The sequence below is a fragment of the Taudactylus pleione genome, unplaced genomic scaffold (assembly GCF_031769625.1).
Source record: "Taudactylus pleione unplaced genomic scaffold, aTauple2 ptg000609l, whole genome shotgun sequence".
Lineage (NCBI taxonomy): Eukaryota > Metazoa > Chordata > Amphibia > Anura > Myobatrachidae > Taudactylus > Taudactylus pleione.
Window position 1 is genome coordinate 13161607 of NW_028285011.1, and position 12431 is coordinate 13174037.

Consider the following 12431-nt stretch of genomic DNA (forward strand, 5'->3'; position numbering starts at 1 on the left):
AGCACACCACACAGGGCAGCCCCTGTAAAAATTATTTGGACTGAATATACAACACAAGACAGCATCACTGGACTGGACTGGACTGATATAGCAGAACAGGTCACCCCCAAACTGATACAGCAGCATAGCACCACTGGACTGGATTGAATACTTATGTACATGTGATTTCTTAGTTGTTGTTTTTTTTAATTAAATTTGCAAAAATCTCAACAAAAGTTTTTACACATTCTCATTATGGGGTATTACGTGTAAATGAAATTATTCAATTTTTGAATAAGGCTGTAACATAACAAAATGTGGAAAAAGTGAAACACTGAGAACACTTTCCGGATGCACTGTGTGTGTATACACACATATATATATATATATATATATATATATTAATTTTACATATATATATATATATATATTTATACATAAATATACCTATATATAATGGCAACATCAGTATATATGGCGATAGTAAGTCATGGATTCTATGTGGGGCTGGAGAGATCCACCTACACAGGGAACAAAAAGGAGGAGTTAGTCCAAGGAGGACTGTGCATGTGCAGTCAAGAGAAGTCCTGCCAAATGTACAGAGTCCAGATGGGACTATTGAAGTCAGGAGTCCAGTGTGCCTGAAGCCTAGTGAGCTAAGAGGATAGTGGAGGCTAGGAAGCTGTATTTATAAACATGAATGTCAACCTGCTCACTCCATGCGTTAGAGGTGGTTAAACTGACCAGGGGCGGATTGGGCCATCGGGAAAGCAGAGGAGTTCCCGCTGGGCCGTTCCTATGCACTCCTCGGCCACTGATGTGATCGATCAGGCAGCTGTCAGAGTGAAGCAAAGAAAGTAGTTAAAGTAAATGGTCACGGGACGGGAGGGCTGCTGCACATGTTCAGACACTGCAGCTCCTCCCATGGCCCTAGACTCCTAGAGTTATAGTGGGTCACGGCCCCACCTCCAGCTGTGACAGCCAGCAATATAGGAGCTGGTAAATTGTCAGGGACATGCAGGGTCGGAGCGAGCTAGGCACACAGAGTTGGGGTGGGCTACACGGGAGGACACTGGAACGCTTACTTGGCTGGTCCAATTTAAATGAGCCAGTGAGTCTTCCCCTTTGTCATTGGGAAGATGATGTTTTTTTTAATTATTACAGTAGAAGTTGTTCGTGAGGCAATTGCTCTGCTGCACGGACCCTACCTTCCGGCTTCCCCATGCAGTGTGAGGCTGTGAGAGTGAGACACTGACTCATCTCATCTGTCATCTTGCTCTGCATGGCAGGGCTCCTCCCCTTCCTCTGTGCAGTGTTACACAGCACCCCAACTCATTCCTCTGCAGAGCGGGATGTTATTGTTCCTCCTCCAAGGAAGTTCACTTCCAACAGCTCCCATGTGTCAGAGGTGTACCAGTGAAGTTCTGGCTGAATGATATCATAGCAAGGTAATGAGCTGTGGGGAGTGAGCTGAAATGTAATATAACGGAGGGAAGATAATGTTGAGGGGGTAAGGTATGATCACGAAGGAGAGGGGTTTAATAATCCTAACAGTTATGTTCATACATGTCTGGCCCTGAGTGCATTATATCCAACCCTTGCAATACCTTTATTATTGTACTGTATGCACCAGGTGGGGGCATTGCAGGGAGACCTGTGCCCACCTCAGCTGCAAGTGCCACTGCATGTAGAACTTCAAGGTCTTACCCCATTTCCAGCACTACCTGAGTGATATGGCTGGGCATAGCTCTGTCTCTTCCCTCTCTCTGTAGCTTTCTTTTGTCTGACTGTCCCTTTCTTCTGTCTGTCTCTCCTCTTTCTATTAGTCTCTTCCCTCTGTCTCTCTCTTTCCTGTCTGTCTCTCCTCCCTCTTTCTGTCTCTCCCTCTGTGTCTCTCTTCCTACTGTCCTCTTACATCATCTGTCTCTTCCCTTTGTCTCTTTCTCCTATCTGTGTGTCTCTATTGTGTTTCTGTTGGATATATGTATTTTTGGAGTTTTTAGGGTACTCTATCTGTGGGGGTACATTCATTTATTTACAGTATTGTGTTTCTGTTGCATATACTGTATGTATGTAGTGGAGATTTTAGAGTACTCTGTGGGGGTACATGCATTTATAGAGGAGACTTTATTTAGTGCATACAGCCTCTTACATTGGATGACCCTTACTTATTTTCAGAATAGGTAAACTGTCATCTGTCAGTGTCATGCCTAATTAATGCCAGTTGCCGAGGTGTGAGGTTGTATTGCTGATGAGTATAGATATGAGTAAAGGTGCATATCAATTAGGCGATTAAACAGGCAGATTGAATGCTAACGACATCGTTATCATTTAAACGCTTGTTACTCACCCGCAAATTGTTCACAAATCGGCCAGGTAAATGTCAAAAAAGGCCAGCGTTGCGCGTGTCCGCTGGTCTTTTTGCATCTATCATCACCAGTACATGCTGGTCAACCTGACGATCACATCAGGTTCACCATGTACGGAGATGATGGATGTGCCTACAACTGAACGTTCAGTGTAGGCAATCACAGACAGAGAACGACTGCACGATTACAATGTCGTAATTGTGTTCTCGTTTGTGGATTATTGTATGTACTTTAATAAATTGAGAGGAAAAAAGCTGCCTGTTATCTGTCTTTATCTTTTTGTAATGAGGATGTTAGCGGTGGTCTCCAGAGCATGATGCAATATGGCCCATTCCCATGAGCTGATACGTATAACACCGACCATGCATAGAGCATCGTTATTACAGAAACTCCTATATCAGTCCGTGAGTGGCCAGAATGCACAGCAATGGCCAACGTGGGGCCAATGTAATTGTTTTTTTACTGTGAGGGCCAATGTGTGTGTTTTTGTTTTTCCTGTGCTGGCCAACGTATTTTTTTTTTTTTCTTGTGCGCATGTGTCTGAATCTCTGATGGTAAAGGTGCATATCCATTAGGCGACATATCCATGTTGCACTGTGCATACATCCTTGTGGTGTTCGTACAGAGGGCCTGATTCAGAGCCGGTCGCTCTGACAGAGCGCTCGCTCTGAATCAGGGCCGTTTTTTCTTTTTTTAGAACGGCCTCTTGGCCGCTCGCACAGCTATAGCGAGCGGCCAGGAAGATGGTTGCGATGGTCAAGACCATCGCGACCATCGGGCTTGCGACGAGACCCTTGTGGTAAGGTCTCGTTGCCGCAAGCCCCAGAGAGATTTCGGCTCTAACAGACCGGGTCTGAATCAGGCCCAGAGTTGCAGCACAGATTCAGATGCATGCACAAGGAAGTGTATTCCCGGGCTTTTACAGGAGGGTTAGCTGATCAGACTTAGATGAAACACTGTATGGGCGTGTTATTGGAGTGATACGAGCATGTTGCTGAAAGTGATTGTGTACAGAGATACTGAATTGTTCACACATGATCTGCACCTTGCATAGGGTTAAGAAAGTTTCAATCGTGCGACTGATGGTGGTGTCTAAAGATGCACAAAGCATGATTGCAGTGTCTGTAGACACTTAAAATGGGCATCAGAGTTCTGGCATTTTTGGATGCATGGATGTACACCAGGGAAGGGCATTGTAGCGGCACTAGGATAAAGTCACAGACACAACTGCAGCAAAAGATGCAAGGAAGGTCGCAACTGCGTCCAACTCAGAATCAGTTTCCACCTTCCTCAACAGACTCCGCCCCCCCTTGGCAGATCCCGCCTCAATTGGGGCTGCATCCAGAAGTTTCCCGGGCTGGTTTTCCATCCCAATCTGCCACTGAAACTATAACAAGTTACAGTTATAGTTGGCAGAATCTCAACGGTTCAACTATAAAATCAATAAAAAGCACAATGTCCCTGGGAGTACTCAGAATTCACTGTACAGTCTTCCGTTGGTGCAAAAAGTTTATAGATGACACTAAACTGTACTACTGGTATCCAAATGGCATCACTGTCTCTGCCTGTGGGGCCACTGCACAGTTCTGTGTTATACACTACTGCTGTATATCCTGCTGCAGACTTCTCTCACTGTAAAGTAGTATGCTGGCTGCCCTGAGATTACAGGCTTCTATGTGCTGACTGATCTCAGTCTTTACTGTGGAGCTTTTCACTTGCCATGTGCTGTAATGCTTGGGGTACCTGTCCAGATGCCAGCACTTGTCTTTGCAGCATGTACACTCTCTCTTCTCCCTTGGGCTGCAGCAGCTTTAATAGATCTGTGTCCTATCAGCTTCTCTTGTCCTGCTGCATTACATGGAAGGGGTCTCCTTCTCACAGTTACCCCGATCAGCTGCCGATCCCTGCTCTCTGTGCCCTCAGTCACAGCACTCTCCAGCATACACCACAGCTCTTGCCATGCTCCTCTCTCTCTTCCCTGGTTTCACTTTCTTCAATCCCGAGCTGTGTAGTGCTGCTCACAGTTGGCTGCTCTATGGTCCTAGAATCCCTCCTCACTGCAGATCCAGAACATTCCCCAGCACAGGGCAGCACATAATGAGATCCCTATGGGATATTACATACTCCTCCGCTAAAATCTTGCATATCCTCACGCAATAAACACACTTGGAAAGTCCAGCAAAGAACAGTCTCTTATACATTACTGCTTAATCAACAATATAACATTCAAATCAATACAAAGTTGAAAACAGCAGTTTAGACTCTATAATGAGCAGGTAACACACCTTTGTGACTCTTCCTGGACCTCCATATAGCCTGCTGCAACATGAAAGTGAACTCCTCACCACTTATAGTGGAGTACTCACTATCTGGGCCATGTTTCTCTGGGTAAAGATATGTCACGACCTCTTTAGCTACACTAGGGGTTTCTACAGGGACATAAGATTCAGACTGTGACATAAGAAAATCTGGGGTATTGGATTTAAGGGGCCCCGATCCCTCTGCTGTGGCCATGTGAATCACCCTTTCAGTGTCTCTTTCCCGGTCAGTGGAACTTGAATCTTCTTGACTGTGGTCATCCATACTGGAATAGGCAAATTCCACTTTCAGTCTGCTCTCATGTACTGGCTCTGAAGGGGGTTGCAGCCTAACTACATAGGCTCGGTGGCACCATGTCACTAGGTTCCTTCACATGCCATTCGTCTGTTCGTCCCAAGGATTCACTCTGCTCTGGGGTTCTCCCCAACAATTCACTCTGCACTGGGACGTTGGGTTCTTGCTGTCTGTGTTCAGCTGGTATCATCTGGTTATATGGTAGGTGCCGACACCTCCGGTAAGACTGTGGAGGATCATTGTTCCGTCTATCAGCTGCACTTTCATCTGCTCTTGTCCCTTCTCCACCATCGCTGTATTGATCATATTGCTCAGTATTATGTAGATTATCTCCATGACATGGATAGCGCCAATGTTGCTTGCGATATGTTGCAAATTTGCTGCTTCGTACTGGAACACCACCTGGACCAGTCACGTTAACAGCTTTTATGCTTTTCTTTCCATTTGCCAATTCAAACTCAACCATTTCGCCTCTTCTCAGGCTTTGGAAACACTTTTCAGGGATGGTCTTCTTAATGGCTGTACAATGTACATATACTCTTCTTTTGGTGTCTGTTCTTTTTATGAATCCGTAACCACGTGGTACTCTGAAACACATGACATGACCCAAAAGTCTTCTTGGGCTGATTCGCTTATCGTCAATGGCATACGATACATTAGACAATGTAACTTGGTCCTGTCTTACTGCAATTGGACCTACATCTCTTCTTGAGGGCTGTCGACAGTTCTGCTCAATGTGACCGCTTTGGTGGCATCATCGATATATAGGTCTCCCTTGAGCGTCGAATTGATTAGTTACTCATCTTCCGGTCTCTTGGGAAACATCCCATTGGGGTTGGATTTGCACTCTGTGGTCTGGACACCACTCCTCATGTCTGGTTACAGCCCGTTCCTGTCTCTGGTCTCTTATCTTCTTTCTCATCTCAGTGAGCCACTGGTTGAGTCCAGCAACCCTGTCAGTCATTTCCCTGATATTGTTGTTATCTGCATCTGGGTTGCCTTCTTGCAGATCCATGGTCAATCCTGTTCGTGACGCCAAAATGTAACACCCCCAATTTGGTGGGATGTCAGTGAATGGATCGTACCTGCTTGTGACTGTATCGCCAGATGGATCAGGGCCGCATCTCCTCTAGACTCCTCCTACCACGGCAGAGTGACAGGGGATCCCCAGAAACTAGTGCAGATACCAGACCAATATAAAGAAATGCGGAGTTTATTACTCTGGATCACTTCTCCACTAGGACAATTCTAAATGAACATCAGAACATGGAATATTGTCATATTATTAAGCTTAGGTTCACTCTTTACATATTGTATACTTTTAATAAAACCTCAGACTAAACATTAATGTCAACCTGCTCATTCCATGTGTTAGAGGTGGTTAAACAGACTATCACAGGTTACAGTTATAGTTGGCAGAATCTCTAACGGTTCAACTATAAAATCAATAGAAAGCACAATGTCCCTGGGAGTACTCAGAATTCACTGTACAGCCTTTTGTAGGTGCACAACTTTATAGATGACACTAAACTGTACTACTGGTATCCAAAATGGCGTAGCTGTCTCTGCCTGTGGGGCCACTGCACAGTTCTGTGTTATACACTACTGCTGTATATCCTGCTGCAGGCTTCTCTCACTGTACAGCAGTATGCTGGCTGCCCTGAGATTACAGGCTTCTATGTGCTGGATGATCTCAGTCTTTACTGTGGTGCTTTTCACTTGACATGTGCATGATGCTTGGGGTACCTGTGCAGATGAAGAAATAGAAAAATATATCCGCACAGACCACTATTCATAATATTATCCTTCCCTATTTCATATAATTCATAATCAATAATTATTATTATTATATATTTGTTTATTGAAGGGATGTGCTCCCAGGAATGTAGTAAGTCACAACAAAAAGGCAAAAGAAGCAAAGTATTCCTATAGTGGGGCACTCCCGGATTAATCGTATCAGACAACATAACCTCCAGTGACCATACACATTATAAAATATAACTTTTATTATTTCCTTTAAAATAAAATAAGCAAAATAGAAATCAAAATAGTGTAAATAAATAAAAAAAATAATAATATGTGTTCTCCAATTATAGACCTTAATGTGGTGATCTTTCTCTCATACTGTATATCACCTTAAATGTATTTAGATATATCGGTGCTCAAATATTCCACTCTATGTTTATTGTAGTTGTTATTAAATGGTTGTGTACCACTATAAATGAGTCCCTCTCTTTCTATTGTCACAGAGCACTATAGCTAGTAGTCCTATATTCCTTAAAAAAAGGGGTTCATTAATACCGTGTCTGCAGAGGGTTAAATATGGTGTCTACTACATCTGCTGCCCTATCAGAGGTGAGGTGACATAACAGATAGTGAATAACAGTATGTGGTAAAATGTAATATAAGTGGTTATATTATCACCCGCAACTGATGGACAATTCAGGATAATGTGCAATATATATCGAACATTAATTAGATTCAGTAATCACCCTTATTCTCTGGGTGTCTCCCAATTATTGTCTTAGAGATACGAGCGCTTTTATATACAGTCAGGTCCATAAATATTGGGACATTGACAGAATTTTCATATTTTGGCCTCTATTCACCACCACAATGGCTTTGAAATAAAACAAACAAGATGTGATTTAACTGCAGACTTTCAGATTTAATTTGAGGGTAATTACATCCAAATCAGGTGAACGGTGTAGGAATTACAACGGTTTCTATATGTGCCTCCCACTTTTTAAGGGGCCAAAAGTAATGGGACAAACTAAACAATCCTAAATCTAACTTTCACTTTTTAATACTTTGTTGCAAATCCTTTGCAGGCAATTACAGCCTGAAGTCTGGAACGCATAGACATCACCAGATGCTCGGTTTCATCCCTGGTGATGCCCTGCCAGGCCTCTACTGCAAATGTCTTCAGTTCCTGCTTGTTCTTGGGGCATTTTCCCTTCAGTTTTGTCTTCATCAAGTGAAATGCATGCTCAATCGGATTCAGGTCAGGGGATTGACTTGGCCATTGCATAACATTCCACTTTTTAGCCTTAAAAAACTCTTTGGTTGCTTTTGCAGTATGCTTCGGGTCATTGTCCATCGGCACTGTGAAGCGCCGTCCAATGAGTTCTGAAGCATTTGACTGAATATGAGCATATAATATTGCCCGAAACACTTCAAAATTCATTCTGCTGCTTTTGTCAGCAGTCACATCATCAATAAATACAAGGGAACCAGTTCCATTGGCAGCCATACATGCCCACGCCATGACACTACCACCACCATGCTTCACTGATGAGGTGGTATGTTTTGGATCATGTGCAGTTCCTTTCCTTCTCTTCTCTTCCCATCACTCTGGTTCAAGTTGATCTTTGTCTCATCTGTCCATAGGATGTTGTTCCAGAACTGTAATGGCTTTTTTAGATGTTGTTTGGCAAACTGTAATCTGGTCTTCCTGTTTTTGTGGCTCACCAATGGTTTGCATCTTGTGGTGAACCCTCTATATTCACTCTTGTGAAGTCTTCTCTTGATTGTTGACTTTGACACATATATATCTACCTCCTGGAGAGTGTTCTTGATTTGGCCAACTGTTGTGAAGGGGTTTTTCTTCACCAGGGAAATAATTCTTCTGTCATCCACCACAGTTGTTTTCCGTGGTCTTCCGGGTCTTTTGGTGTTGCTGAGTTCTCTGGTGCATTCTTTCTTTTAAAGAATGTTCCAAACAGTTCATTTGGCCACACCTAATGTTTTTGCTATCTCTCTGATGGGTTTGTTTTGATTTTTCAGCCTAATGATGGCTTGCTTCACTGATAGTGACAGCTCTTTGGATCTCATATTGAGAGTTGACAGCAACTGATTCCAAATGCAAATGTCACACCTAGAATCAACTCCAGACCTTTTACCTGCTTAATTGATAATGAAATAACGAGGGAATAGCCCACACCTGTCCATGAAATAGCTTTTGAGTTGATACTCCCATTACTTTTGGCCCCTTAAAAAGTGGGAGGCACATATTGAAACTGTTGTAATTCCTACACCGTTCACCCGATTTGGATGTAATTACCCTCAAATTAAATCTGAAAGCAGTTAAAGCACATCTTGTTTGTTTCATTTCAAAACCATTGTGGTGGTGAATAGAGGCCAAAATCTGAAAATTCTGTCAATGTCCCAATATTTATGGACCTGACTGTATCTGTAGGGGGTATTCAACTGTGGAAATGGCAACTGTATAACTAATTGTGTCAAAGATAAATGTATAGATGTAATTAGACAATAAATATGTATCATAAAAGATTGTATCTAAAAGCATGTAGCTGATTTATATTAAAAAAGTGTCAATGCTGTCTATATAAGTAGTGTAGCAATAAGTTAAGTATAGGAGAGCACTTAAAAACAGATGCGGAACATAAGGATAAAATAAAAATAAATAAATGCACTTTATTTCAAACTACAGAAATGTTTGTAGCTCTTTTGAGATATGTTTGGGAGAGTCTGTCAATCTGTGTGTGGTATGCGTGCCGCCGATTGGATGACGCACCTCGCGGTCGGGCCAGATTGATGGAGGTAGCGTGGCACACTAAACTGTCCCTACCTTACCTCCTAGGCTTCTTCCGTGGTGCGGCAGGTCTTCTCCTTGCTGCTGCCATGACGGTGCAGGAGGAGGGCGGCTCCAACACGTTGCATACCTAATCTGGTACTTTTTCGATCCTTGAAAAAGTACCAGATGAGATTTGAAATGCGTTGGTGAAAGTGGAGAGAAAACCGGAGTCCTGTGAACAACTACCAGAGAAGCCGCACTGCACATTGTGCACGGAAGCGGGTGACGTCATACCATCCATCTCGGCTGACTCACATCACAAGCCGCCCTCCTCCTGCACCGAGTCACAGCAGCAGCATGGAGAAGACCTGCCGCACCACGGAAGAAGCCTAGGAGGTAAGGTAGGGACAGTTTAGTGTGCCACGCTACCTCCATCAATCTGGCCCGACCGCGAGGTGCGGATTCCAATCGGCGGCACAATTGTGTTGGACCACAATTTACATTGTATTTAACATGAACAAACATGTATATATTCAGAGACACAGTGATTAAAAAGCACAGGTCACGCTATGCATCGCGTGCCTGTGTTGTCTGACGCGCATTTCACATTGTCTGCTCTATCAAAGGAGCAACCCGACCACTGGGTTGCTACAGATTATATCCTGAACTCCCTCCAATCATTGTTGGAGTCCGTGACTGGCATCTATTTAGACCAATGAGGCGCTACTCTCAGTGTATCTATTAGAGCCCATGATTGACATTACTATTGGCCAATGGGATGCACCTGTCAGCATTTCTATTGGCTGTCACAAGACCCATTGTAAAGATATGGCAAAAAGAATGGAGAAGAAACATAGGAAAAGGAGAGATGAAAAGGTACCTGAGTGCTAATATTCATTATAACCTCGTGTTTATTTAGTAAACAGCAGTCTCAGCTGATAGACTGTATTAGCTAATACTTGGTCTGATCTAAGGGCCTCATTCAGACCCATTCGCAAGCGGCTGTCCGCTCGCAAGTGGGTCGATGGTGTGCACTGCGCATGCGCATGATGGAGGGAGCTCCGTCGTGTGCATGCGCCAGACGCGACGAGCGAAGGACTTTCCTTCGCTCGTTGTGTCTGATCAAAGGGGGCGTGCTGTCGATGTTGATTGACAGCACGCCCCCTTTGGTGGGCGTGCCGGGGGCGTGCCTGCCAGACGGAGGCGTTCCCAAGAGAACGCCTACCATCAGAAGCCGGCCCACTGACATCACTAGTGATGTCAGTGGGAGTGATTTTGGCTCTGATAGAGCCAAAATCACTCCAGGGCTTGTGGTCGAAAAACCCGACCACAGGCTTCTGGTCGCACTGGCGATGGTCGCGATGGTCAAGACCATCGCGACCATCATCCTGCACGCTCGTATGTGCTGTGGGTGGTGACCCACAGCTATACGAGCGTCCTGGAGGACGCTCCATTTTTATGGAGGACGGCCCTCATTCAGTGCGAGCGCTCTGGTCAGAGCGTCCGGCTCTGAATGAGGGCCTAAATCTACTAAAATTACTTGAAAATAACAAATTAAAATACAAAAGTGTTAAGTGCTTAAGGTGTCTACTATATTATGCATATGCATACATATGCAATACATGTGACCCAACCATCATATAACCATATGTGGTAAAATTCTTATAAATAATGCCTAATTTGTGTATTACTATATTCTTATTAATAGAACCCTATATGAAATGTTGATGCTACATCCCATGATTGAGATGTAATAAGTATAACCTTTATATGAACAATAGTGATACTTAAAGTGAATAACAAAAGCTAATAATTGTGATAAATGTGTAAAAGTGATTTTCATTTATACAGCTTGGATCTTAATAATTATTCCTTCCTCTGACACTTATAATATGATCTTACAAAATATCACTCCTCTCTAACTATCATATAACAACATATAAAATTATTAGATCAGCCGTATTTCATATAGTATCTCATATATCGATATTCACTTTTAATATATTTCATGAATGGATAGCATATTTATTTAAAAAATACTCCATAATTAATGTTGTCATTTAACCCCAATGGTTGTAGTCCACCCACTAAAAATATCCAGTGGCTCTCTCTTTCCAATAATCTCTGGGTGATATTACCACCCCTAATTCCCAGATGTATTCTCTCCACTCCGAAGACTTTCATGTATTTTGGATCACTATGATGTTGGTCATGGAAGTGTCTTGAGACTGAGGTAAATTGTTTAAACCTCATCAGATCTAATGTTCCCAGCATGCTCAAGTATCCTGTGCTTCAGGGGTCTAGACGTCATGCCGAAATACCATTTTTCACATGAACATGTGATACAGTATATCACCCCAGTGGTATTGCAATTGATGTAATCATGAATTACTCATTTTGTGTTGTATTTATCCTTGAATTCCATTGTTCTAATCATATAATTACACGCTTTGCAATTACCGCATTTATATGACCCTTTACTGCCACTTTTCTCTCTCTCTTGTTTTTAAAGTGACTGCATACCAATTTATCTTTTAAAAGCTGATTGCCTCCAACTAATTGAAGCCCTAGGTCCCAAGGCTTTGAAAAGATCTTCATCCAGAGTGAGCACAGACCAATGTCTCTGTATTATTTGCTGTATTGCTGCCATTCCATACAGAAATCCCCCACAAACCGAATCACTTCTAGTTCGTATTTCTTGATTTTGATTCAAATATAAAAGGGAGTTTCTATTGTTCTGATTAGCCTCATACCATGCCTTTTTGATGACTCTTTTGCTATAACTTCTCTTCAGTAACTGATTTTTTACTCTTCAGATCCGATAGAAAATGCCTGAGGATTGGAGCAATTTCTCTTAAGGCACAAACATTCTCCCTTAGGCATCCCTTTGAGTACTGGTGGGAAGTGTGACCTAGATCTATGTAGTACACTGT

At 43.0% G+C, this 12431-nt stretch overlaps 1 pseudogene; it reads right to left on the bottom strand.

Moving 5' to 3' along the window:
* Window positions 1-4995: 4995 nt before the first annotated feature.
* Window positions 4996-5976, bottom strand: LOC148480650 (Y-box-binding protein 1-like; annotated as a pseudogene).
* Between the last annotated feature and the right edge of the window lie 6455 nt (window positions 5977-12431).